Source organism: Lissotriton vulgaris, chromosome 11 (genome assembly GCF_964263255.1).
Source record: "Lissotriton vulgaris chromosome 11, aLisVul1.2, whole genome shotgun sequence".
NCBI classification, from domain to species: Eukaryota; Metazoa; Chordata; class Amphibia; order Caudata; family Salamandridae; genus Lissotriton; species Lissotriton vulgaris.
The window spans coordinates 293,253,313-293,278,270 of record NC_141699.1 but is presented as its reverse complement, the minus strand read 5'-3'; the positions used below and the strand labels follow the sequence as shown (position 1 = coordinate 293,278,270).

Genomic DNA, 24,958 nt, shown 5'->3' with positions numbered 1-24,958 from the left:
CTTATTTATTTATTTATTTGTGACATTTGTACAGCGCTCTGTTACCCGTGGGTGTCCTGGCGCCAGAAGATTTACCTACGAATATCCAGCTAGAGCCTGTGGTCAACAGATAGGACAACAAAAGATGAAGTTCGGCACAGAAAAGTTCAACAAGCCAAATAGAAGATGAAACAATATGCTGATGTGCGATGACAAACACACTCTCTTAACATCATAGAATGTGACTTGGTGCTAGTAATACAAACACAAGCAAAAAAAAGATGGTTGCTCGGTATCCCAACGAGTCTCTGCAAGTAACAGCTTGAAAAGAATCCTTGGCGGCGATGCACGTTAGGGAATGACTGCTATCCCAGAACATGTCCCATTTGCAACATACTATCAATACACAATGGGGCATGTCTCTGAAACAGAGGACAACCTGGAATATGAGGAAGCCAAGCCCCTGAGAAAGAAGTGAGAAAACCGAACCACTGTGGTGACCCCAACCAGTGTCCAAGAATCCAGTGAGAATGATTAAAGAAATGTGAATAACTCAGTACATTCATCAAGGGGAGAGAGGGATGATGCATTCCTATCTTTTGTTTTTTCTCCTCCCTTTTCTCGTTTTAAACCTTTCTTTTGTGTAGTGGGGTGAGATGTAATGACAGCATGTCCCTGACAGCCAACATAGTGACCACAAACATGGTCAGTAGGCACACCAGCAAGAGGACACAGTGTCCTGGAAACAGGAAGGGTCAGGGGCCAAGAAGAGGGGATTTGAGGGAAGAGGCCATAACAAGGACTGGTGTTCGAGCTTCTGAGAAAATAAATTAGGAGTCTGTTGCCCTATTTACCCGACTCCCTTGTCCTCTCTGTGAGTCTAAATGGTTTGACAGGACACAAAGATACCGCCCTACTTGGAAGACATTACTTCTCAATTATTTTTCTTCTAAATTTTTAGGGTCTATCCTATAAGACAGCCTTAACTATTTTGTGCAACAACAATACTTAGGGCTTTGGCTCATCCCATTGCTTATTACTGATTGTCTTTCTTAGTCTAATTTTCTAGCTTCTTATTCAATGGTTTTCCTTTACCTGTTCGGCATCTGCAACAAGTATTATCAAAGCAAAAGGTTATCTAACTCCTTTCTAAAGCGACACCCTTTAGCCCTGCCAATCCGTGCTTACTTTGTGTTGTCTTTTCCTCTATTTTAACACCTCGAATTTTTCTCTCTATACCCTTTGTCTTTTTTATTGTATTCACTTTACTTCCTCCTTTAGCTTTTTAGGTTTCGACCTGGCGAGGGGCACCCAGTGCCCCTCCCAGTTCGAAAACTTTTGTCTTCAGTAGGGATGTTCGGACCGCCTCTGTTTCCAATTGGCTAGCTCCATAAATGGAGACTAGCCATTGGGAGACAGAGGCTGTCAATCACGCTTTCTTGCAAAAACGCGATTCGGGGGCGTTTCTCGTTCTTTTTTTAAGCCCCGCCCCTTTGTCCCGGGCCGCGCTGTGATTGGGTGCCGGCCCGGGACACCCCTGTGACGTCATTTCCCGGGCCGCGCTGTGATTGGCTGCCGGCCCGGGACCTGACTTGTTGGTTTTGTGGCAAAAATGCCAAATATATTGTTGAGTGAAGGATTCATTTTGCCCCTACTAAAGACTTCATATGCGAAAAGGCGTTAGAGAAAAAAGTCCTGAATTAGCGGAATTTCTTAAGAATGAAATTATTTATTTAAGCCACCGCGTAAAATGTCCTCCAACTCAATTCAAGGTCATGTCCATATTAATTTCCCACGCTTTTTCTCTCTCAAACTCACTCTTGCTAGCTCCTAAAAGCTGACATTTATGCCAGAAGTGCTTGTCAAAATTATAATGCAAGTGATAAAAAGTGTTGCCTTGCTTTAAATTGTGCATGCGTGGTTTATTTAAACAGAGCAGTAAATATAAACCTGTGGCCTGCTTTAAGGCTGCCGAGTTTAGCATGTTGTTCGTGGTTTTCTGTGAGCCGTTGTTCTGCCAGCCTCCAGCGTGTACCGGGCCTGCTACCAGCGTGCTTTTGTCCCTGGCTTGTACTCTGCCACGGGCCTGGCGTTCCCTAAGCTGCAGGCCCCGCTTCCGTTGAGCGCATGCGCGCTTCCGGTCTCCGTCTGCTTTCTTTGGTCTTGTTTCGCCGGTGCTGCTCTCGGTTCCCTACGCGGAGAGTCTCGGCCAGGTGCGGGGCAACTAGGAGCTTAGGGTGGAGACGCCGGGGATGGGATTTTATGCACCGCGCCGTTCGCTCTCTATCCAGGGCCGGTCCCATTACTCACTCCCCACACTTTTCATTTGCAGGACACCGGCGTCAGCTACCCTCACCGGCGGCGTCAACAGCTGTCACCGGCCGCAGTCCGAACTTCACTCCGCCCAGGGCCGCTGCCACAGCAGAGGGCATGGCCGAGTACATGCTGGAGATCGATGGCAGCATCATGGAAGGGGTAAGAGCACCCGAGCACGGCCGGGGGTGTTTGTGTCTCTTTGTGCCTTGGTGCACTCTGCGTCCAATCAGTGTTTCCATGTGAAAGGTGGGGCAAAGCTTACCCAGGAAGGAGGGCTCTTCAATGGAGGAAGTGCTCCCTGAGGGCAGAGTTGAACATGAGAGGGAACACGTGGTGAGGGAGGCAGGGCGGGTGCAAGGTTACTTGAATATTTTGATGCTTCTCTGCAGGGCACAAGTCCTATAAAAAAGAAGGGGGCAAGGGGACGTTTACCAAGTTAGACACTATGCAAGTGACATCATGACGTGTGCCATCACAGCACATGATGTTAGGACGTAGCGATATAAAATAGTGCAATTTAAATTATTTTAGTAAATGCTGGGACAGACCACCCCATCTGACAGTCTTACAATGTCTGCACTTATATACAGGGACAGAACAAAGGCAAAAGCATGCCTCTCAAGTACCTGTGAAGAGATAACAAGCTCTGTGCCTTTGTTTCCCCCTGTGCCATTTTCATTTGTTTGAGGTTCCAGGCCGCCTCCAGTCAAGGAGGCCTGATGGCCCCTTAACTTTGGCCGGGCTGGAGGTGAAAAAAAAGCCCTCTTGCTGCCTGCACGTTGCTGCTGGAAATTGAAAGCAGACCGCGTGCAGGCACTGCTGAACATGTCCCGGTGTCTTACACCAGGACAAGTTCAGCATATTTCAGTGGGGCCTAACTTCTTTGCAAGGCGGACTGTGTCCACCCTGTGAAAATAGTGGGTGGATGCTGTGTTCCTGCGTTTACCCCCGAATCGTGCCCTGCTTCTCTGTAATCCTCATATAAATGAATCCCTTAGGCGAAGGAAGAGGTGATTAAGCAGGGTTCTAAGATGACCCCATGCTACAAAGATAACCTTACCCTCAGAATTTTAATGTAAGAAACTTTTTGTAAAGTTCTACAAACCACATGTCAGTAGCCTCCCGAGTGCTCTTGGGGTTGTGAGTACATATAAAGATCTGTGGGTGGTAGGATAGGACTCAGAAAAACCTGGTGATGGTGAAGCAGCTAACCTATCAGATGGGAATGGGACAGACTGAAAACACCACCCATCAAATATATCCTGGAAGGTGGTAAGCTTTAAAAAGATCAGAGCCCTGAAACCCACGTGGGAAACAGGCATGTCACTTATAGCCAGTTGATCACCCAGATCTCTGAAGACCTACAGAGGAGGAGGGCCTTGAATAGGATTGGTTTATCCAAATGCCAGAGAAAATTGATGAGTCATTAGGAATTTTCTCAACCTGACAAAATCCTTCCCAAGTCTCGGATATAGTGGTATGAAATTGCTCATAAAAAGCTCGCCCACCTAACCTTTTCTACTCTGGTACAGTGCTTTAAATGAGCTGGTACTGAGAACCAGCACTTTTTTATTTTGAGACGGGGAGTACCTGCACTTCTCAAGAGTGACATAATACCTTTAATTGGAGAGTACCAACACTTCTCAGAAACAAGTAGGTACTCTGGTACATGGTACCTGCTCTTCTATTTTTCCATTTAAAGCACTGCTCTGGTGGGTAGTGGAGAAACATCTGTAGACAGACTCAAGTCTGCGGGTTAGTAGATAAGAGGTGACCTGTTTGTGGGGGTGCTTGGCGATTAACCATGGGAGTGCCTTATGTACTGGGCAGGGACTTTTGAAGAGCTATTTTTCTTTTGCTCACAACCAAAAAAGGGATTTGAGGACTGTGGTGATGTGATCATGTCATTTGAAATAAAAACAGAAGGCCTGCATCGTTTTGAACTCTCTGGAGTTTAGAGGGAGCTGCATTGAGGAGATCTGTGTATAAGGTGTTGAAAGAATCGAGGCTCAGCAAGACCATGGCAAGGGTTAGAGTGGTTTTCCTAGTGCAGTTGAGCTCCGGAAGAACCCCTTTCAGCAGTTGTCAAAGGTGGAATGCTGCTGCGAAGACAGCATTTTTTGGAGGCGGGGTGATAAACGATAGACCGTTGCCAAAGAGTTTTCTCAAGCTACGAGCTCTATTGATGAGATTTTACGGGAGAGTCCAGTTCTTCTGGTCAAGATTTATTGAAGAGGTTGGGGCTAACAGGGCTAACCGAAAGCTTGATTTTAGCTTTGTCTCCATCAAGACAGAATCAGTCATTCTGCTTTCAAAGGTGGTATCCGAAAAGTGTGAGAAGTTGGGCTAATGAACAAAAAAATTCAACACATCTGCGAAAACCATTCAGTAAAGAAGTCCTGCATTGAGAAAGAAATGTCCGGGTGACATGTACTCCTCTGGTGGTCCAGTATTTGAGAAGCAGTCTTCCTTCAGAAGGCAGAACCTTGGTGGGAGTGAGCTTAACTGTATAGTGAGGGTCATACCATTATACTGATTCGAGCCTTGCACATAATGTATTGTTTTGGGGACAAGGACGCCCAACACCCATGAAAAGCTTTCTGATCATATTTAACTTTTTCTTCTCATCACAAATAAATTGCCTGCTGGGGCCTGGATCCCTGGTTCACGGTAAAATCACTAACCTCTACACCAGGATTGTCCGAATCATCATATCCTGTTTCCTGAGAGCAGTGTGATTTTCTCTTTTCTGCCAACACTGCTTCTTTCTTGCTCCACTCCAGCCTCCTCAGCTTTTACTCACATCTACCATACCCCTCTCCTACCTTTGGTGCTCTATATCCTTTCGAGCCTCCCCAATGTTTCTACTGTCCGTCAATTCTGTTCCCACCTTTCTTACATCGCCCACTGGACCTTCTCCTGCTGTTTCACAGATCTGTCCTGCCTCCTTGGAAGCACGTGCATGGCCTTTTAGTTCCTACCATCTTTTTGAGCTTTATGCAGACTCCAACTTTGCTTATTCTCTTACTTCACTCTTTGCCTATTGCTTTTGTTCTCTCCCCACTCTGCCATTCGTTCTTCCTTTTATCCCATCTCGAGCTTTGACTAGTGTTCTATGTTCCCACTGCAGGTTTTGCCCACTTTCCTAGCTCTTTTCCTTATTACTTAAGTACCTCTTTTCTTTTGCAGGGTGGGCAGATCCTGAGGGTCTCCACATCCCTGAGCTGCATCTTGGGTCTGCCCGTGCGGCTCCACAGTATTCGGGCAGGCAGGAGCACACCAGGTCTCAGGTAAACGAAAATTAACAACATTAACTGCATTCAGAAAAGATTGACATGGCAGAGAAGGCACAAGCAGGAATTATATTTTAGGGCAAAATTGAGCGTCTATCTAGGTCAGTGGCACTTATTTGAAATCTATAGAAAGAGATGAATCGTGCTCTCCTACCCAGTTATGAAACCCTGGTTTATTGGGGTGGATGGCCTTCATACCCTTATTTTTTCCTCCAACCTCTTTATTTTCCCTTTTGATTTATGCTTACCTGATTCCCTCCTTCCACATACTACCTGTTTTTCAACTCCTTTCTTTAGTTGAGATTTTATGAAAAACATTTTTACGGTCTTGAATTAAGGAGTGATACATTCGAATTCTTTAGGAAATACTCGTACTACATCTCCGGTGTTCTGTGCATCTCAAAAACACCCTCACGGCGCACGCCATACATATCAGCAGTTAATGTTGTAGGCTTTCTGGGTCTGCCAGTTCTTGTTCAGAATTATTTTGCTGCCAGGCCTGTTCCCTCACTTTTAACTAATTACGCTGATCCTTTACGCTTTGTAAAAATCTCATTCAGTCTCCCTCTGGCAGTAACCTCTTGACCTGCCCACCCCTTGTAAAATGTAAAACACACACAGGCACACACACTTGAACACACAAAGATATGAGGGCACGGGGTAAACAGCCTAGAGCTTGATTTTATGTCTCCCTCTCGGTACTCTACAAAAGGAGAAAATATGCAGCTCCGAGAGCGCGTGCAGAGCTTCACCCGGAAGTAGTGCTGGCTACTAAGCTACAATTTATGGAAAGGCTATTACCGTTTAATATTAAGAGTTCGTGCTAGAAGGATGGTCCAGGGACGCCTGCCACAGTAACCGAAGTGACATTTTAAATTCGTTCCACCCAGGAGGCCAATATTTGCTGCTTAGAGCAATAATTTTATGTCGCCAACACATTCAGCTCTTCCAGCATTACCATAACCTGTCCAACCATTTACCAGGGTGTCCAGATCACCAGTGCCAGTCCGATTCGTTTCTGCATGACCAGGAAACTCGAGGGCGTTTTTACTAGGATGCTTTAATGCGAGATGAGAAGAATTTGAATTATTTGGGTATAATGTGGGTGCCACACATGTCACTTTACTGTCACTGGACAACCTATTTTAGAAAATAAAAAAAGAAACACAAACATAATAGGCCTGTCGGGAAATGCAAGTGCAGTGCGCACTGAATAGGTGGGGGGTGAAATAGGTTGAGTGTTGACAGGAGTTAGGAGGAGCAATGACTCTTAGTGGCATATTCACAATAAGCTATCGCAGAATTAACGACACTTTATCGCAGCCAAAGTTGTGATAAATGTACCCCCCCCCCCCATTCACAAGCTGGTGCTAACAACCCACAGCACCAGTTTTCCCGCGATAGCAGCTGCAAAAAACATCTCCACAGAGGACCCCAGTAACTATCGCTAATGAGATGCAGAGTAGGCGTTCCCGTGCAAAAAGCCGTGACAACACGACACCTCAAAATTCACATCGACCAGCCAGATCGGCGATAAGAACACAAAACAATCGAAAAGGCGCGATAGCAGCAGGAAATTAACACATGCCCTGACCTGGTGTAAAGTCGGACCACAGTCTGCACCACAAAAGGGAGCCCAGATCACAGCCACACCTGAAGACAAGCAAATGCCATGGAGCCGCTGAACATACAGGACGGACACCCAAGAGGGCCACCACACCCAGGAACACCCCTCCCTGGCACCCCGACCAAAGACATGCCACATCAGCTACACCTAAACATGTACGAAATAATCTGCCTGATGTCGTACAATCACAACTGGTGACATGCATTTGTTGTCACAGAAATTAGCAACACACATTCACTTTCTAAGCAACCAATGAAACTTTATTGAAATTAACACAGAAATGAAAAGAAGACATATGGCGGCTCCCCTCAGGACTATCCGTAGGTCACAGCCTGCAAGACAAAAAACATGATGAGAAGGTGTGCCCTACGCATGCCAAAGAACAGAGAGAGAGCGAAGGAGAGAGAGAGAGAAGAAGAGAGGAGGAGAGAGTGAGAGCGAGATTAAGAGAGGGGAGAGAGAGAGAAGAACAGAGGGGGAGAGAGAGAGAGAGTGAGAGAGTGCCTCCCATGCGCACCCAGGCCACACTGCTCACCTGCTGCCACCGGTGTGTCTCCAACCACTTGCCGGTATGTGTAGCAGTACACCTGGTCACACATCAGAGTCAGAGCCGTCATCTGAAACAGAGTCCAGGTACATGACTGGCACAGTACACACACTTGCACAAGACAACATCATCCGCCCGCCCATGCACAACCAGGCAGAGGCATCCCAGCCCCTCCCGCCGCTCATCGGAGCATGCCCACCCATGCACACCTGGGCCTCACTGCTCACCTTCCGCCACCGGCGTGTAGACAGCAGGCCCCACCACGTGCTGCTGCAAGCCACAAGCCCAGGGCCAGCGGACATGGCACCCTCCACACCATGCAGCCACGCTGAGCAGGCCACCAGGTCTCACGTCTGGTGCTGGGTCTTGATTACACCATGGCATAGGATATACCAGGGCACCCAGCAATATCGCAGCCTACATAGCCACTCAGCCCTATGGGTGCCACTAACTCTGTGATCCCAGAAGCGAGACGACGTGGCGGTAGGCCCGCTCAGCCCACTGGCTCGGCCTACACTGCGGTCCGTCAAGGCACACAAATCCTGAGCAGTCCGGACCGCCGGGATGGGGCATCATCACAGGCTGCACACCCGCTCAGCAGCTTAAGGTGCCAATGACTCAGCGCACCCAAAGTCACCGTCCTGTGGCGGAGTGCCTGTGCCGGCCGCAATGCAGCATGTGCCACAAACCCTGTTCAACCCCAGTCACCATCCCATGGCGGGGTGCCTGTGCTGTCCGCAATGCAGCATGTGCCACAAACCCTGTTCAACCCCAGTCAGCGCCACGTGGTGGTAGGCCCATGCCGGCCTCAAGGACTCGGGTCTGTCATACAGTCACCACCGGAAGAGTGGAATGTGATGTCATCGGGCCCTTATATTTGCGGGGTCACATGGCCTGTGACGCCTGTGCCTGATGGGTGTGGTGTGCCCTCAGGGAGGGGCTGTGGCATGCTGACAACTAGACAAGTGACCTGCACACCACCAGCGAGTACGCCTGCGATGGGAAGCAATGAGGCCCACCCCCTCGTAGCATAAGTGGAGTGGAGTGGTCTGACCTGTCGTACGTCATTCCAGCGCAGGGTCTGCAACAATGACTCGGGGGCTCTGGGCGTGGTTCAGTCCATGTCCGGACAAGAAAGCGGCTGATGCATGTGTCCCTGTTGTGGTGTCCACGGGACCCATAACACAAATTGCTATGTAGCACCCTCTGACTGGCATCCCACAGGATGGGCATCATTGATGCAAGGGAAATCACTGACCCTACATTCATCCACAAATACATACATGAATGATGAAAGACATGACACAGCAGTGAGTCACTGGATTTTTATTGTACATCCAGTGCTGTTCTGCAGCTGGAGCAGTACAGGGAAATGCCAAACACACTACCATGGAGGGCCAGCCAGAGTCCATCCGGGGATGACAAATACTGCGCAAGAGTAGGGGTGCAGTCGCAGTTTGGTCGTCGTGTCATTGGTCATCAAACAGAATGTGGCAGTCCATGTCATAGTCCAAGGTGAGTGCATCTGTGTAATTTGGGGGTCAGTGGAAGGTCATGAGGCCATGTGCGGAACCAAGCAGAAACAGGCCAGGTGGTGGAAATGAATGCTACTGAGTCCTTCTGATCACAGGCATATGCACATCCTCCTCCCCGGATGTGTGCTCTGCCCCAGCTGGAGGTGTTATTCTACCGGCTGCGGCACTGTGTGCCACTGACACATCAGGTGCCGGAGTGGATAGGCCTGCCGCACTGGCAGGCAGTGACACCCCAGGGGCCGAGATGTGGATGGTGTGGGGACAGCAGCATTCATCATCGCCACGCCTTGTGGCAGCAATGCAAAGATGAGGATCTAGAGGGCATGGTAGATCCCAGATACATTCTGCTGATGTGTAGCGGTGGCTCCATCCTTTCTGCCTCCATCTCCACTATGTCCTCCATGAGCCTCCGCATGTGTGCCAGCTCAAAGCTGGTTTGCTGGAGCCACTCTGAGTGGACAGGTGTTCTTCTCTCCACATCCTGACTCCAGCAATGTCACTCATGGCTCGTTGGAGACCATGGAGCGGGCCTACACACCCAAGGATGGCATCAAGTTTGGTTGCCATGATGCCGAAGCCCAACCGCACCTGGCTTGCGGTCTCCTCTGGCACTCCAGCACACAGCGCTGGAAGGCCAAGTGTTGTTTCTGGGGGTCTTGGGGGAGTGCAGTGGTTGTGGTTGTGGGTGCCTCTTACTGGGTGCTTTGGGTAGTGGGTGGGGTCTCCTCGATGTAGCAAGTCTGCCGTGTTCCTGGAGGTGAGTGGCAGATGAGGTCAATGATGTCTTGGATGGTTTGGGTGCCGATGTTGGTGTTGTCCTCCTCGTTATCAGTGAAGAGTGGCTGGGACTACTCTGCAGGAGGTGTTGATGGCGCCCCTGCGATGTGAAGGGGAAATGACATATTACAATGTGTCCACATGTATGTAGCTGCATGGTACATGTTGACATTCAGACAGCATGGCATTGTACATTGTGACAGTCTATAGATCTGGGCCAGGACCCAGAGTCATTGTGGGTGCGCACTGTGCTCTGCTTGATTGTACCTGGTGATCACTCACCCTGTTGCGGTTGTGTTGTGTCCTGTTGAGCAGTGCCTGATCCCTCGATTCCGGCCACAGTCTCCACACTAATGACTGTCGACACCAGCTCCTCCATGTCGACCAGCTAGAGCTGTGGCGCTGGGCTCCCACCTCCAGTCTGCATTGCTGCCTTCTGGTTGGTGGAGAGTTTCTCCATGGTCCTCTGCTTGATGTCATTCCATAGCCTCTTGACCTCGTCCATTGTCCTCTTGAGCTCCCTGACTGCATTCACCTTGTCCACGATGTCTAGCCAGATTCCATTTTTGGTGCCCAATGACACGTTGGAGGTGACAAACAGTGGTTGATGGTGTTCCATCACCTTCGTGACTATGATCCTGTTTGCCTGTGGACTGAACTTCGTCTTTCTCTTCTTCTTGTCCTTGCCCTTCCCCTGGTCCGAGGTCCAGGCTGGTCGTTGGGGTGCTTGTGGGGTTGCACTCGTCCACTGCGCCTGCTCCAGCTGCCTCCATGGTGCTTGGGTGTTGGTCAGTTTGTGTTTGTTTGTTTTTTCTACTTTTATGGTGATTTTTCCCACCTGCCAGGTGTGTGTTGCAGGTCTGGCGCTGCTTATCGCTAATTTCCTCATCCCGCTTTGACACCTCGCATGTTTTTTGGTGTTGTGAATTCCACGTTGCCACAGGGTTATTATCCCAGATAGGCTGCGATGTTGAAAGTTGCCTTACGCTACTCTTGCGGTAGTTATCACACGTTCTTGTGAATATACCCCTTAGTTTCCTCTTAACGATAATCAGTAACTACTAAATATACCACTAAACTTGAATTAAGCAGTAGTCTGCTACTAAGCATGGGCGAATTTTGCGAATCTCGCGTTCGCGAATTTTGCGGATTTGCGAACTCGCAATCCGCAAAATCCGCGAATTCTCGCGAATTTGCGGATTTTTTTGTGTTTGCGCGGGTTTCTGCCAGTTCGCGAGGGTTTTGTACAATTTCGCAAATTGCGAACTTACCTGTCGGGTCGCAAGTTTCGCGAACTTGTTGTTTCTACGTGTCCAGCCTGTTTGGGACACTCTTCTTCATCACTGCCACTCTCTGTCACCACTGCCACTCTCTGACTACTCATGCCACCCTCTGGCCCACCCATGCCACCCTCTGTTTCATCACAGCACCCTCTGGTTGTCCAGTCAGTGTACATTATTGTGGCAACGCAAGCACACCTTCCCTGCCTCAAGTGACCTGAATTAATTTGGGGCTGATTAATGTGTCACAGAATATTTTTTTAGCTGGCACCTGCTTCCTTAGTGCTTCCTGATTAGTGATCTTTTGCACTTGCTAAGTGCTTTCATTGTTGCAAAATTAGTTACAACACCTGCCCTGCCCCAACTGACAATAATGAATTAGGGGCTGATTAATGGATTTGAACTTCCAGCCTGGCTCCTGCTTGTCTCCCTTAGCTGTAATTCAGGACCTTTGTGGCATATGTGTAACTATTCTGAGGTTCAGAGCAGGGTCACATAATAGTTGCAGCTGGCAACTGAACTCTGGAGGGGCCCCTCAGGAAGCACTACAGGAAATGGCTACTAATGATGAGCCTGAACTTTTGAACCTGGTAAGTAGTTTCAGTTTTGCTAAGATCGTATTTCTGCAATTTTGCACTTATTCGCGGGGCGCGAAGTTGTACTGGGAAGCCGCGAACTCACGCGAACAGTGCGAGCAAAATCCGCTGCTCGCGGATTTGCGGATTTTGCGGGAGATTCGCGAATCTCGCGGATTGCGAATTTACCGAAAATCCGCAAAATCCGCGAGCGCAACGGATTTTCCGCCCATGCTTATCTGCTACTCGCCATATAGTAGGTGCTTTAGATGCAGTTACAATACAATACCTGCAGTTGCAGCAGGTAGTCAGTGAGAGGCCGGGCCTTGCTTGTGCCTGCAGCCCATGAGTCCTTCTCTGCGGTTTTACCGGGAGGAAATCCACCCAAATAAAACATGATCTGGTGTTTTCAAACCCAGTATTTTCAGGTCTCGTATGAAAGGGCGATTCATAGTATTGCAGAGAAGTATTAGCCAGGATTTCCATTCTGCCACTTAATGAGGGCCAGTGATTTAGATTCTTGTGGATAAATTATGCACTCGCCGGTGTTCATAAGTTGGAATCTTGGCAAAGCCATTTAACCCTTCCATTTTTCTGTGGTGGTTATATTCAGAACTAAAACATTTGGTAATAGTAACATTGGGTCAGATGTACAAAATCCCATGTTTGCAATTTCCTAATAGCGAATTTTAGTGATTCGCTATTAGGAAATCGCAAACTGCAATATACAATACTGTCATTGACACTGTTAGCTATTTGTAGTGGGTTGCACTAAATATTCATGAGGCAGGTCGAAATTTACGACCCATTGTGACTGGCTACAATGACTGGGATGTTGGTCTTCTGGGCTCAGCAGACCACCATGTCTGTGATTGTTTTTTAAATAAAGCAATATTTTTTTTGTAATGCAGGTCCATTTTCATTAAAGTGAAAGGGGATCCATTTCGAAAATAAAAATGAAAAGTTACCTTTTCAGTTTTTTAAGAGTAGGCCGTCGTCCGTGGGACCACTGCTTGCTCCTAAAAAATGTTGGCGCCCACATTCACAAGGAGGAATGGGTCCCTTGGGGACCGCTTCTTGTTTGTGAATGGGTTACCACCAACTTGAAGTTGGTAACTGCAAATGTTTTGCAACCGCTTTCCTGGTCGCAAATAATTCATACATACCAGTGCTATTCGGTATTAGGAAGGGATGCCCTAAACACGCCCCTTCCTCATATCGAATCGCGAAACTAAAATGTGTTTTGGTAACAAGTTACCGAGTCATATTTTTCCTTCTGTACATGGCAAAGTTCATTTTACAAGTCGCAAATGGTATGTTGTGCAGTTTGCAACTGGTAAAATGCTTCTTATATGTGGCCCGTTATTATATACAGCTTTTGAGAAAGGCAAAACTGCGGTAAAAAGTGTGATATGAGATTCAAGTTATTATAGCTTCTGCGATGCCATACTAATGGCAGATTGTTCCTATACAAGTGCTAAGTAACAATAACAATTATTACTAGAAATCAGTTGCTTGAATCCAAATAAGACAGGAATATCCATTAATAAGGATGCACTAATCAACTTCAGATGTAGAATCCAGTTTACTATTAAGATGCATTGCCTAATGTCAGTATGCAGATGCATAGTCCAGGTCACTAAAAACAGAGTGCTATACATGTGGAACATGTTCAGGTTTAAATCACTTCAGAATCTTGGATAGACAACTAAAGGTCAGGGTGCTTGGTAACGTCCTGGTCATAAATCAGCTTGTAATCAGGACCTACGTCTGGGAGTTGGAACCATATCACTATTGCATTATGTGCATCATCGCTCTTCACGTGCCTTGTAATGTGAAGGTCCTTAATATTTGTCCACTATCGTTTGTGGCGATATCACACCAAGGGAGCAGCAAGTCACCTTGCTGCACTGCATGACAGGGAAAGGGCAAGAATGCACCGTATTTAATGGAATGCAGTACATTCCTATCCTCACCCATGCGCTGGCGCACAATGGACTGCCTAACTCCAGCAAAGGCACCCTTGCCGTATAGTATAAGGGTGCCTGCGTTGCATGCAGGATTGTTTTTGTGCTGGAAGGGACACCTTCATGTACAAAAACAATCCTGGGAGGCATATTCCTCTTCCTGTGTGTGCTGCAGAATACAGCACATGTAGAAACAGGAAGAAACGAGGAGAAATAGAGATATTTCTCCTCGTTATGCCTTCCCTGGGAAGGTGTAGAATGTTGGCCCTTCACCAGGCTTACAAGTTCATGTCAATCAGTGAATGTGTCAACATCCATGGGAATTGCATTGGGAACACTCACACAATGCCTATGGAACACCTTACCAGGGCAGAGTGACGCAGCAATTGGTGCCCTGTTGCTTTACTCCAGATTTGAGTAGCCATACAGAACCATGCAAAGTGGCTTTGCGTGGCTTCAAGAATCTGCCTTAAGGCATTCGTCACTCTTGCACCACATTGTGTGGTGCAAGAGTGACGCAAACGGCCTCATAAATAGGCCCCAAGTAAATACCGATACTGCATAAGGCTGTCTCTCCTGCGTGCGTAATTACAGCAACATTGTGATTTGTGCACCTCAGAAAAGGGTATATGAAATGTGTTTATTCATGTTCCAAGTGGTGCAAACTCTGCAAAGCCAGAATTACCTCACGAAAATCATGTGGTGAAAAGCCAGGTGGTGTAATATTATTGTACTAATGACAATCGGTTCAGGTTCAAACTCCTGATTGCTCCTGAACTAAGATTAACATGGGGGTCGTGATGAGGCTTAAGGGTTCTGTATTCTATTCTATGGTGTTTAGAATGCACATCTTGGCGCCAGCTTCCAGAGTATTTGTATACTCAAACCATAAGAACCCTGCGGCTGGAAGCATGTCAGGCGTTAACAGGGTTCTAGAGCGCATTGGAACTGGGGTATAGACACAGCCCCACAGACTGCCCGGTGAATATCTGCCAGGCTGCAACTCCTACATCTGAGAGCAGTTATTAGTCTGAATTGTTCACCTATGAAGTGGTGGGTGGGAACTTAGAAGACTGAAGATACAAAGCATGAAGGCCAGTAAAAAGAGGTCATTAAAACTATAAAGCCGGCTTTTACAAGGAAGTTTATTATGGTACAACCTTTTATAGCTTTCTTTTAGATTAGTTAAAATAAAAGGAACAGGACTGGAGACAGAGGGAGAAGCGCCTGTAATTCAAGACTGCTTAAAAGTCGAGTCTGGAGGCTTTTAGTGGCTGTGAGTGCTGTGGAGACTTTACCCCCGTGCCCGGCCTTCACTAGTAATCTGCACTTGGCTCGCGTTTGTTCTTGAAGGAAGTGAGGGAGAAACACCAAAGAGGGGGATTAAAAAAAGACTGAAAAGTGTAGGAGGCACATGTAAGGGAAGGAAAGAGATGTGGAAGAACCGAGTGCCGAATGCGTGGAGGGAGAGAGAGAGTAAAGGGGTCGAAGCCATCAGCTGGGATTCAGAGGAAAAAAGATAAACAACAATGAGTTACAGGGTCACAATCGAGGGGAAAAAGGCCACTGTGATGAATGCAAAGGGCACTACAAGGTAGAGAGGGCACAGTCATGGAGAGAATGGGCACTTGTGTGAAAAGAGGCTGCTGTGATGGAAAGAAGGATGAACTCACGGTCAAGAGGCCACAGTGATAGAGGGAATAGGTAATTCCTGGTTAAAAGTGCCACAGGGAGGCAGGTGAGAGGCAAACCAAGGGCATATTACCAAGCAATAGCGATAATTATCGCTATTGCTTGGTTACAGACAAAAATGTATCGCCGACCTGCGGCGATTTTTATCGCAGATAAACCTTGGTATTACCAAGGTTTATCGCAAATGCGATAAAAATCGGCGCAATGCATGAATATCGCTGAAAAGTCAGCGATATTCATGCATTAGCGAGCTAATGCTCTTAGCCATGTTATCCACCTCCCATTGGATAACATGGCTAAGAACTGCTCAGGGCAGGTGTTAGCTTTTGGAGATATTCGCGCTTAGCGCGAATATCTCCAAAAGTTGGTAATAGGAGATAGCGATGTTAGCGACTGTTTCCAGTCGCTAACATCTTGGCACGCCCACTTTGCATGTCATTAGTGATAAATATCACTGACATGCAAAGTGGGGCTCAAGATGGTCGCTATCTCCTACTAGCTGTCGCTAACTGGTGTTAGCGACAGCTAGATAATAGGGAGATAATTTTATCTCCGCTTTCTTGGCTTTTAAAGCCAAAAAAGCGGAGATAAACCCCCTTGATAATATGCCCCCAAGTTTACAGAGGCCCGAGTGATCGAATGAATGGATAACTTGATGTACAATAGACCACGGCAATAGAGGAAATCAGCAGGTTAAAAAACAGAGGGGCATATTAGCAAGAACCTTGTTAAAACTATTGCCGTTTTAGCGGCAGAAAACTGCTGCTAAAACATCGATAATGGCTTGCTAATATGCGTTATGGAATTTCAATAGAAGCCAAGGTTAGATGTGCAGGACATCTAACCTTTTAACGAGGTTCTTGCTAATATGCCCCAGAGAGACCAATTCCATAGAGGGAGTTTGAAAATTCGTGTATATTAGGCCACAGTGAAAGAGGAAATTGGCAACCTCACGTAAAGTAGGCCAAAGTGAAAAAGGGGATAGGCAACTTCTTCTAAAATTAGGACACCATAATAGAGGAAATATGAAGAGAGCAGAAACAATGGCAAACACTCAGAACCGCACATCCCACACAGTTCTGAAAGTAAGAATTCGGTGCAGTCCTTCCTTAGCACCAGCCGTTGATTAGTACTGCTGCCTCAGCAGAAAACACGCAGAAGCAAACAATCTGGAAGTGGTCCAACCAGCCATTAATAAATCCGTAGTCCTAAATATCTTGAATTTTCATGTTCTTAAGTTACTTTTATTTAATTTCATCAGAACAGCATGACAACAGCCAACGCGTTTCTATCAAAAGATTTGAACTTCCTCAGGGCTTATAATAATACATATGAAGGCAACCATGAGTAAAACAATTATCAAAACCTGTAGACAAGAAAAAAAAATACAAATTAAATTAAAAAAGACAATCCGAACCTGATAATTACCGGCCCCCCTAGCCATTAAAAACAAAAATGAATTTACATAATGAAGTGTCAGATCAAACCCCTCCAATGAAAGGCCCTAGCTCAGATCACCTCTAACCCTGCATTCTTCAACCAATCGTGAACATAAGGAACCACAAACAATCCCAAACTTGAGTGCTATAGAAAGGAACTGGAACAAGAATATGACATTGCGAGACATTTCACCCTAAGTAAAACGTCTATATGGGGCCGAGAAGTTTGTAAATATTTTGGACTCGCATGGACTAGTGTGCCTATCTGATGCCTCCCTAATGGAGCCTTACACACTGTGGGCTACCTTTACACTCGATTAATAATTGCACTTCTAGTGCCCATGATTTACTGTAGTACAATAAGTAAATGGTCGCAATAGCAACACTTGTAGCGAAAAAGAAAGTAATATAGCATTCACCACTCTTTCTTTTCTTGTGATGCATAAATCCAATTTATTGCCTGGATCATAGACATCTAATGTGATTCTGAGTCAAAGCATTAATTATTATTGGCAATGCAGTTGCTCGAGCATATAACAGTGCGATACGACATTTACAGTGCTCTTGATATAGAGAAAAAAGTGAGGGTTGTGAATTAGGTGATCAATGTGTGAGTGAAGGACAGGGAAAAGGTGTTGTGACATATATACATCTGTTGTACATGGTAAAGAACCTTTCCGGCCTAACACAGGTCAATTGTTCCTGGGTGTACGCATAACTCTAATGAGCACCCACTTTTTTGAACAAATCTGTCATCAGAGCTTGTAATGGAAGTGTGTGTTGTCAACGTTTCGACCCCTAGGAAGCAGGGTTAGTTCAGTCCTCACGGTGGGGTCTTCATCAGAACAAGGCTGAGAAGAGCACATGTGAACAATCGGAAAAGTGTGTGAGGAGGGGGACATATAAATTACGTGAATGCTAAAGTGAATCAGGTAACAAATGCCTACTCAGGACAACAGAAGGGCTACACCGCTGTGCAGTCTAAAGAAGCCGGCTCATAAATGGCTCCTACAGCCGGAGGGAAAAGAAATGTCAGATACCTAATGTCTTAGTCAAATACCTCACTAGTCGGTCTGTCCATTCCTTATACCTACTGGGTCAACAATAGATGGAGACAAGCTTCTGCAGAGGTAAATCATTCACTCGCAGTGGGAACAAATCAAAAAATTCTATAATATAAGAGAACCGGGTTCAATCTAGTGATAATGCTCAAAAGTGAAATTTTCAGTCATGCAAAATCTGGTTTTGGCGCTCACTTGCAAGAATAGTGATAGCCCCCAAGTGGGCCTTGATATGAAATACATCTGCAAATGCACCTGGGCATATCTAATTTTTATAAATAGCCAGACAGCGTCTAGTGGTGTCTCTAGAAACGTTTTGGTTAAAGGAAACAATTCAGGAAATGCAGCAGTGTGATCTCTAAATAGAAAAAGGTACGCTTAAATTAGAATGGGGAGGGAGCCCCATCACAGCTGCAAAAGCGTTGTCCTCGCCTTGTGAGTCATATCAGAAAGACCATTAAAGCGATCCTACTACTCAACAATTGTATATCAAGACTCGAATATGGCTCGGATGATGTAACAGAACCAGCTAAGGGAGTAAATGCATCATGCCGATCTCATTGGCAACTATACAGTGAAAGGCTATATGGGAGGCAATACCTCACTAAGGGGCAGATGTAGGTAAATGTGAAATACCGATTTCTTAATACCGAATTTTATCGATTCGGTATTAAGAAATCGGTATTTCCGATGTAGGTAAAAAATCATACATTTTTACGGAATCGGTAATATTCGGAAAAATAATACAGAATCCTTAAAACCAATCAGTATTACCGAATCTGAATTACCGAATCGGTAAATACCGAATCGGTAATTCAAAATTCCTGCAGGAATCAGCCAATCCTGTGCATTCTATTGACTCCCAACAAGGAAGTGGCCACACCCAAGCAGCTGCACTGAACCAGAAGCTGTTGGAGAGGCAGGCAGCAGAGAAAGACAAACAGGAGCAACTTTACTACCTGACATCAAACACCAGAATGGACAGCCAGGACAGGGAAACTGATGGCCTCCAAACGAACATGCAGAAAACAGGAGAAGAACTGGCTCCGCGAATGTACAAGGGACAGCTACGCAGCCCACAAGAATGCCACCCGCAGACACCATCAACTCATCAGAGCCGCCAAAAGGGCCTCATTCAAAGACCGCCTGGATAACAACACACACAACAGCAAAGAGCTCTTCAACACCGTGAAGGAACTCTCCAACCCCAGCTCCAACACCAATGACATCCCGCTGTTGCAAGACCTGTGTGACTCGCTGGCCACCTTCTTCCACCGCAAGATCGCCGACTTCCACAACAGCTTCAATGCCATGACTGCCCCGACAACCACCTCCCCCACGACCACCTCCTACACCAACCGCCTGCTCTCCTGGACCAGCATCAACAACGAGGACACCAGCGAGATCATGAACACCATTCCCTCCGGATCACCGCTGCACCCATTCCCTCACCACATCTTCAACAAAGCCAGCACAGCCATTGCACCCCATCTCCGGAAAGTAATCAAAATCTCCTTCGAGACAGCAACCTTCCTGGAAAGCTGAAAGCACGCCGAGAGCAACACCTTACTCAAGAAATCCAAGTCGGACCCCAAGGACCTCAAAAACGTCCGACCCATCTCCCTGCTCCCGTTCCCGGCGTAGGTCACAGAGAAAATCATCAACAAGCAACTGACCCGCTTCCTCGAGGAGAACAGCATCCTGGACCTGTCCCAGTCTGGGTTCCGCTGCAACCACAGCACTGAAACCGCCCTCATCCCCACCACCAATGACATCAGGACCCTGCTTGACAATGGAGAAACAGCAGCCCTCATCCTCCAGGACCTGTCAGCCGCCTTCGACATGGTCTGCCACCGCACACTGAGGAACAGCCGAATGAAGCTGAACTCAGACAAGACGGAGGTACTCAACCTCAGCTCCACTCCTTCAGCCTAGGACGACTCCTGGTGGCCAACAACACTAGGAACAGCCCCGACACCCACCGACCATGCACGCAACCTAGGGGTCATCCTCAACTCCACCCTCTCCATGACCAAGCAGGTCAACACCATCTCCTCATCCTGCTTCAACACCCTCCGAATGCTCCGCAGGATCTTCAAATGGATCCTCACCAAGACGAGAAGAACAGTCACCCAGACCCTTGTCACCAGCAGGCTGGACTATGGAAACGCCCTCTACGCAGGAACGTCAGCCAAGCTCCTGAGGCGATTGCAAGGCACCCAGACCGTGTTGGCACGTTTGATCCTCGGCATCCCCTTCCGCAGCCAAGTCACACCCCACCTAAGAGACCTGCACTGGCTCCCTGTCAACAAGAGGATAACCTTCAAACTCCTCATCCGTGCACACAAAGCTCTCCAAAAGACCCGCCCAGCATACCTCAACAGACGACTCAACTTCTACACCCCCACCCGCCAGCTCCACTCCGCCAGCCTCGTCCTCGCCACAGTCCCCCGCATCCAAAGAACGACCGCCGGTGGCAGATCTATCTCCCACCTCGGCGCCAAGACCTGGAACACCCTCCCCACCAACCTACGCCAGACCCAACCCTACTGGCCTTCAGAAGACTCCTCAAGACCTGGCTCTTCGATCACTAGCAGCACCCCCTCCCCCCCAGGGCCTTGATACCCTCATGGGTATGTAGTGTTCTTTATAAGTGTCATGATTGATTGATTGATTGATTGATGGTGTAGAAAGGCAAAGAAAAATAAAATTTTGTGAGCGGGAGCCGGAGATCTTAATTGAGGAGAGGCAAAGGAACACACCAAGCTATTTGGTAAAAAATCACTACAAGTGCCAGAGTGACAAAAAGGAAAAATATGGATTGGACCTCATTAATGCCATAGGTGGGACCCACTGTGACGTGGACAACCTAAAAAAAGGTGGTATGACCTCAGGAGTATGGTGAAGAAGAGGATGTCTGAAAGGAAAAAGCAAGCAAACCTGACAGGTGGAGGAAAAAATAGAGCACCTGCACCGACTGCCCTGGAACTTCTTCTGGAGTCCATCATTGAGCCTGAGAGTGTCAGCGGCATTGGGGATGCAGACAGCTCTGCCAGAGCTGCAACCAAACAAGGTAAGATGCATGCACACCAAGCTGCGCCCCCCACTCCCTAACCCCATTCCCCAATGAGGCAGTGTGAATCCCATTCCATTGCAGGTTTTACTAAACACCAGCAATGCATTATGGGAGACGCAGTCAGTGTAACACCTATCATGACAGTCAGTCCACTGAACCCAAAGGCATGTGACGCACATCAGCCATAAGCAAGCATAGTCAGATTTATTGGCAGACATGAAATGTATTTGTTTGCAAATGCTGCCAGACAAGTGAACTATTATACAATCTGTCTCCACAGGCGAGACATCACGCAGGGCTGAGCCAGGCAAGGCAGGAAAGGCACCCCGGAGAGATAAGGCGGAGGAGGAGGATGTCATTTCGCCTGCGGGCCACACCACAACACCCCCACCATCAACACCACCACCATCAACACCACCACCATCTACACCACCACCACCATCAACACCACCACCACCACCATCAACACCACCACCGGCATCAACACCGGCATCACTACACTATCATCTCCAAGACCCAGGAGGCATGCAGTTGCCAGCCTCCAACAGATGGAGTTGAGTCCGACGAGGACTGCAGGGGAAGGGGGGAAGAACAGCCAACGGTGCCAGACGATGGCAATAATGCCAGTAAACAGACCCCCATAGAGCGACCACACACAGGTGCCAGATGCCGCAGGGCTAGGGTACACAGTCCACCTTCGCAGGGCGAGGATCAGAGTGTCTATTCAGGTCTGGAGGTGAACATGTTGAATGTGTAGCGCCTGCAAGGAAAGGCAATCCGATCAGTTCAGCGGCAGATGGGGCACATGACAGAACACCTGTAGTGCATAGATAAGGGCATCTGCACAATGAACACAACACTGGCTGAGGGAATTAGGGACATGGCTGAGGGCATGAGGGACATGTCCGACTCAGTGAGGATGCTGTGCAGCAAGATGGACGATGACAGAATGGCAAGGAGCAGGGAGAGGCACAAAATGGAGAACTACACCAAGGCTGTGAACCGCCTCTCCACTGCCACTTCTCTGCTCTGCAGGCGCTCGGTGGACATGCTGGAGGAGATGGCACATGCAGCCGGGATGTGGCAAGGGGGCTGGTAACAGTGACCACTGCACTTGAAGTGCTACAGAATAATCAGACTGCCAATACTGGTGCGGGTGATGTGGCGGACAGTGAGGAGACAAATAGCCTCAGTAGTGAAACGCCCCCTGTTACAGAGTCCAAGAGGCACAGCGGACAGCAAAGTGGTGGCACAGGACAGATTGCCAGTGAGGACAATGTACACAGAGGAAGCAGCCATGTTGTGCGTGGATGCAGGAGGTAATGCCAGGCACACATGTTTTTGATACATGGGTGAATTAACCCATGAAGGCTTTGAAGGCTGTTTGGAATTGGGACTGCTATGTTAAGCCCTTCATGATATGGCGTAGTGACATGCTATTAAACTACATCACTCACACACAGTTACTGACTGTGTCTCCTTACTTATCTAGTAGTAGTTCCGTGTAACAACCCCCGTCTTTATCTCCCATCTGGTGCTGGTGCCGCTCCTGCTACGCTGGGCTCTGGCTGTGGACAGTCATCGTCATCATCCTCAGAGTCGGTCAAATCGACTGCTGTCCCTTTCTTAGTTGCCAGGTTATGCAGCATCGCACATGTAGCGATGATCTTGCAGCAGATGATGGGTCGGTACTGACGGGTGCCTCCGCTTTTGTGGAGACAGCAGAACCTGCTCTTCAACAGTCCAAACGTCCGTTCCACCACTTTGAGTGTTGATTTGTGCGCAGCATTATATCGTCTCTCACTTGGGGTTGATGGGTTCAGGTAAGGAGTGAGGATGAATGCCTGCATGGCATATGCTCTATCACATAGGGGAGAAAGAAAGTGCCATTAATAACAAACTCCAACACATTCATCAGCAGTATACATCAGGGTGTGTTACAGTGATTTACCTAGCAGGTATCCTTCTCAGAATTCTCCCCCAGCCAGACGTGTGTATATCCCACTATTGCGGAATATGTAGGAGTCATGCTCCCAGGAAATTTTGCCACGATGTCGGTGATAATGTTGGCCACATCGCAGATAAGCTGCACGTTAATGGAGTGGGTGAATTTTCTCTTACAGTAGATGTACTCGTTGGCTGCAGGTGGGCAGATAGGTATGTGTGTACCATCAATGCACCCTATAACATGCAGGAACTGTGCCTTTTGGTAGAAGTCTGTTTTTGTTTTCAGCAGTTCGGCCTGTGTGGTGGGAAAGCTTATGTAGTGATGCATCCTTTGCATTTGACATTCAGGAAATTGTTGAAGAACCGAGACAGGCAGCTCTACGAAACACCACCTACCGCGGCTATCACCCCTTGGTAACTTCCTGATGCTAATAGGTGGAGGCTACAGAGCACCTGGACATGTGGTGGTATAACGTGCGCCCTTGGTGTAGGATGCTCCAGGAATGTGTGCAGGTCCTGTATCAGGTCCAGGATAGTTTGGGGGTGTAGCCTGTACCTTTCATAAATTTCTGCCTCAGTGAGTTGAAATAGTGTGATGCGCTGTCTGTATATGTGCTCCTCCCTTCTCCAGATCCTCATTCCTGCTGCCTGTAGTCGCAGACACCTTGCAAAAACGTAGGGGGCCACCATTGTATTGAGACTGTTGCATTTTGGGGCTGTTTAAATGCTGTGCACATGATTACCACCTGCTTTGAGTCAGTGGTAATTACCGACTCTTAAATACCGAATATCATGAAATTCGGTATTACCGATTTTTGGTACATCTCTTTTACCGATTCTTATTTACCGAATCGGTATTTGAGGTTTTCGGTATCTCCGATTCAGTAATAAGGAATCAGTAACTGGTTTTCCTTATTTTACCGATTCCTTATTACCGAGTCCATTCGATATCACGAAAATTGCAATTGGCTAAATACCGAATTTCACCGTTAACCGACCGGTATTTCGCCACCTACATCGGGCCCTAGGTGACAGGCGGTGAAGACAGACTATACACACGTTCTAGCGTGACATCGTTAGTATCGAGATTACCCTTGTCGCTTAGGGCACAGAGGAGGACAGGTGGCATAAGTTACACAATTTAGCAAGGTCCTGATGGATAAATGCCCAAACGCTTCGACCGGCATCTAAAAGTACCGGGCTTCATAATTCTGGTGGCAACAGTGTGGCACAGGGCTCACTCCCAAAAAGAGAACAGAGATGCAGCAGACTATGAACGCGCTTACCTCATTCCAGGACGTGCAGCTCATGAGTGATCGCGGGTGCTGCTGCTGCCGCTTATGAAGAACTCAACGTGGTGTGCCTGCACGGACATGTGCTGCTGCTAGATACTGTCGTGGTGGCTCGTCAAGGTACAGCCAACGGGAGGGGAGGATGGGTCATACAAGCATGTATGTGGAACAAAAAGTTCCATGATGAGAGGGCCTGTTCGATAATCAGCTCATCCAGATAGAAATTACGGGTCGGATAAATGATCTGGAGTGTGTGGTGTAGTTCTGAACTGTAAAATGCGTCTCATTGTGGTTACATCATGCGAGTACTGCACATCTAGAAATATCATACACTTAAATGTGAGAAGTGAACATGTAAGTGCAAAGGTTTAATGGCGCTTATCCTCGTAAAGTCATGACAGTCTTAGGATAATAAAATGTTCCTGGTAGGATATGGTATCATCCGTTACATGTATATATCAACAATCTTACATACATTTGTACACAGGTTAGACACATGAATATGGCACACCTACATATAGGTCTGGACATTACATATAGCAATATTGTAAATGT

General features: G+C 47.5%; 1 long non-coding RNA gene across 1 annotated transcript; it reads left to right on the top strand.

The window, feature by feature from the left end:
* Positions 1–2,109: 2,109 nt before the first annotated feature.
* Positions 2,110–5,586, top strand: LOC147679681 (uncharacterized). Its single transcript, XR_015301005.1, has 3 exons — positions 2,110–2,192; positions 2,312–2,454; positions 5,485–5,586. It is a non-coding gene; the product is annotated as an uncharacterized LOC147679681 (long non-coding RNA).
* Positions 5,587–24,958: the final 19,372 nt, after the last annotated feature.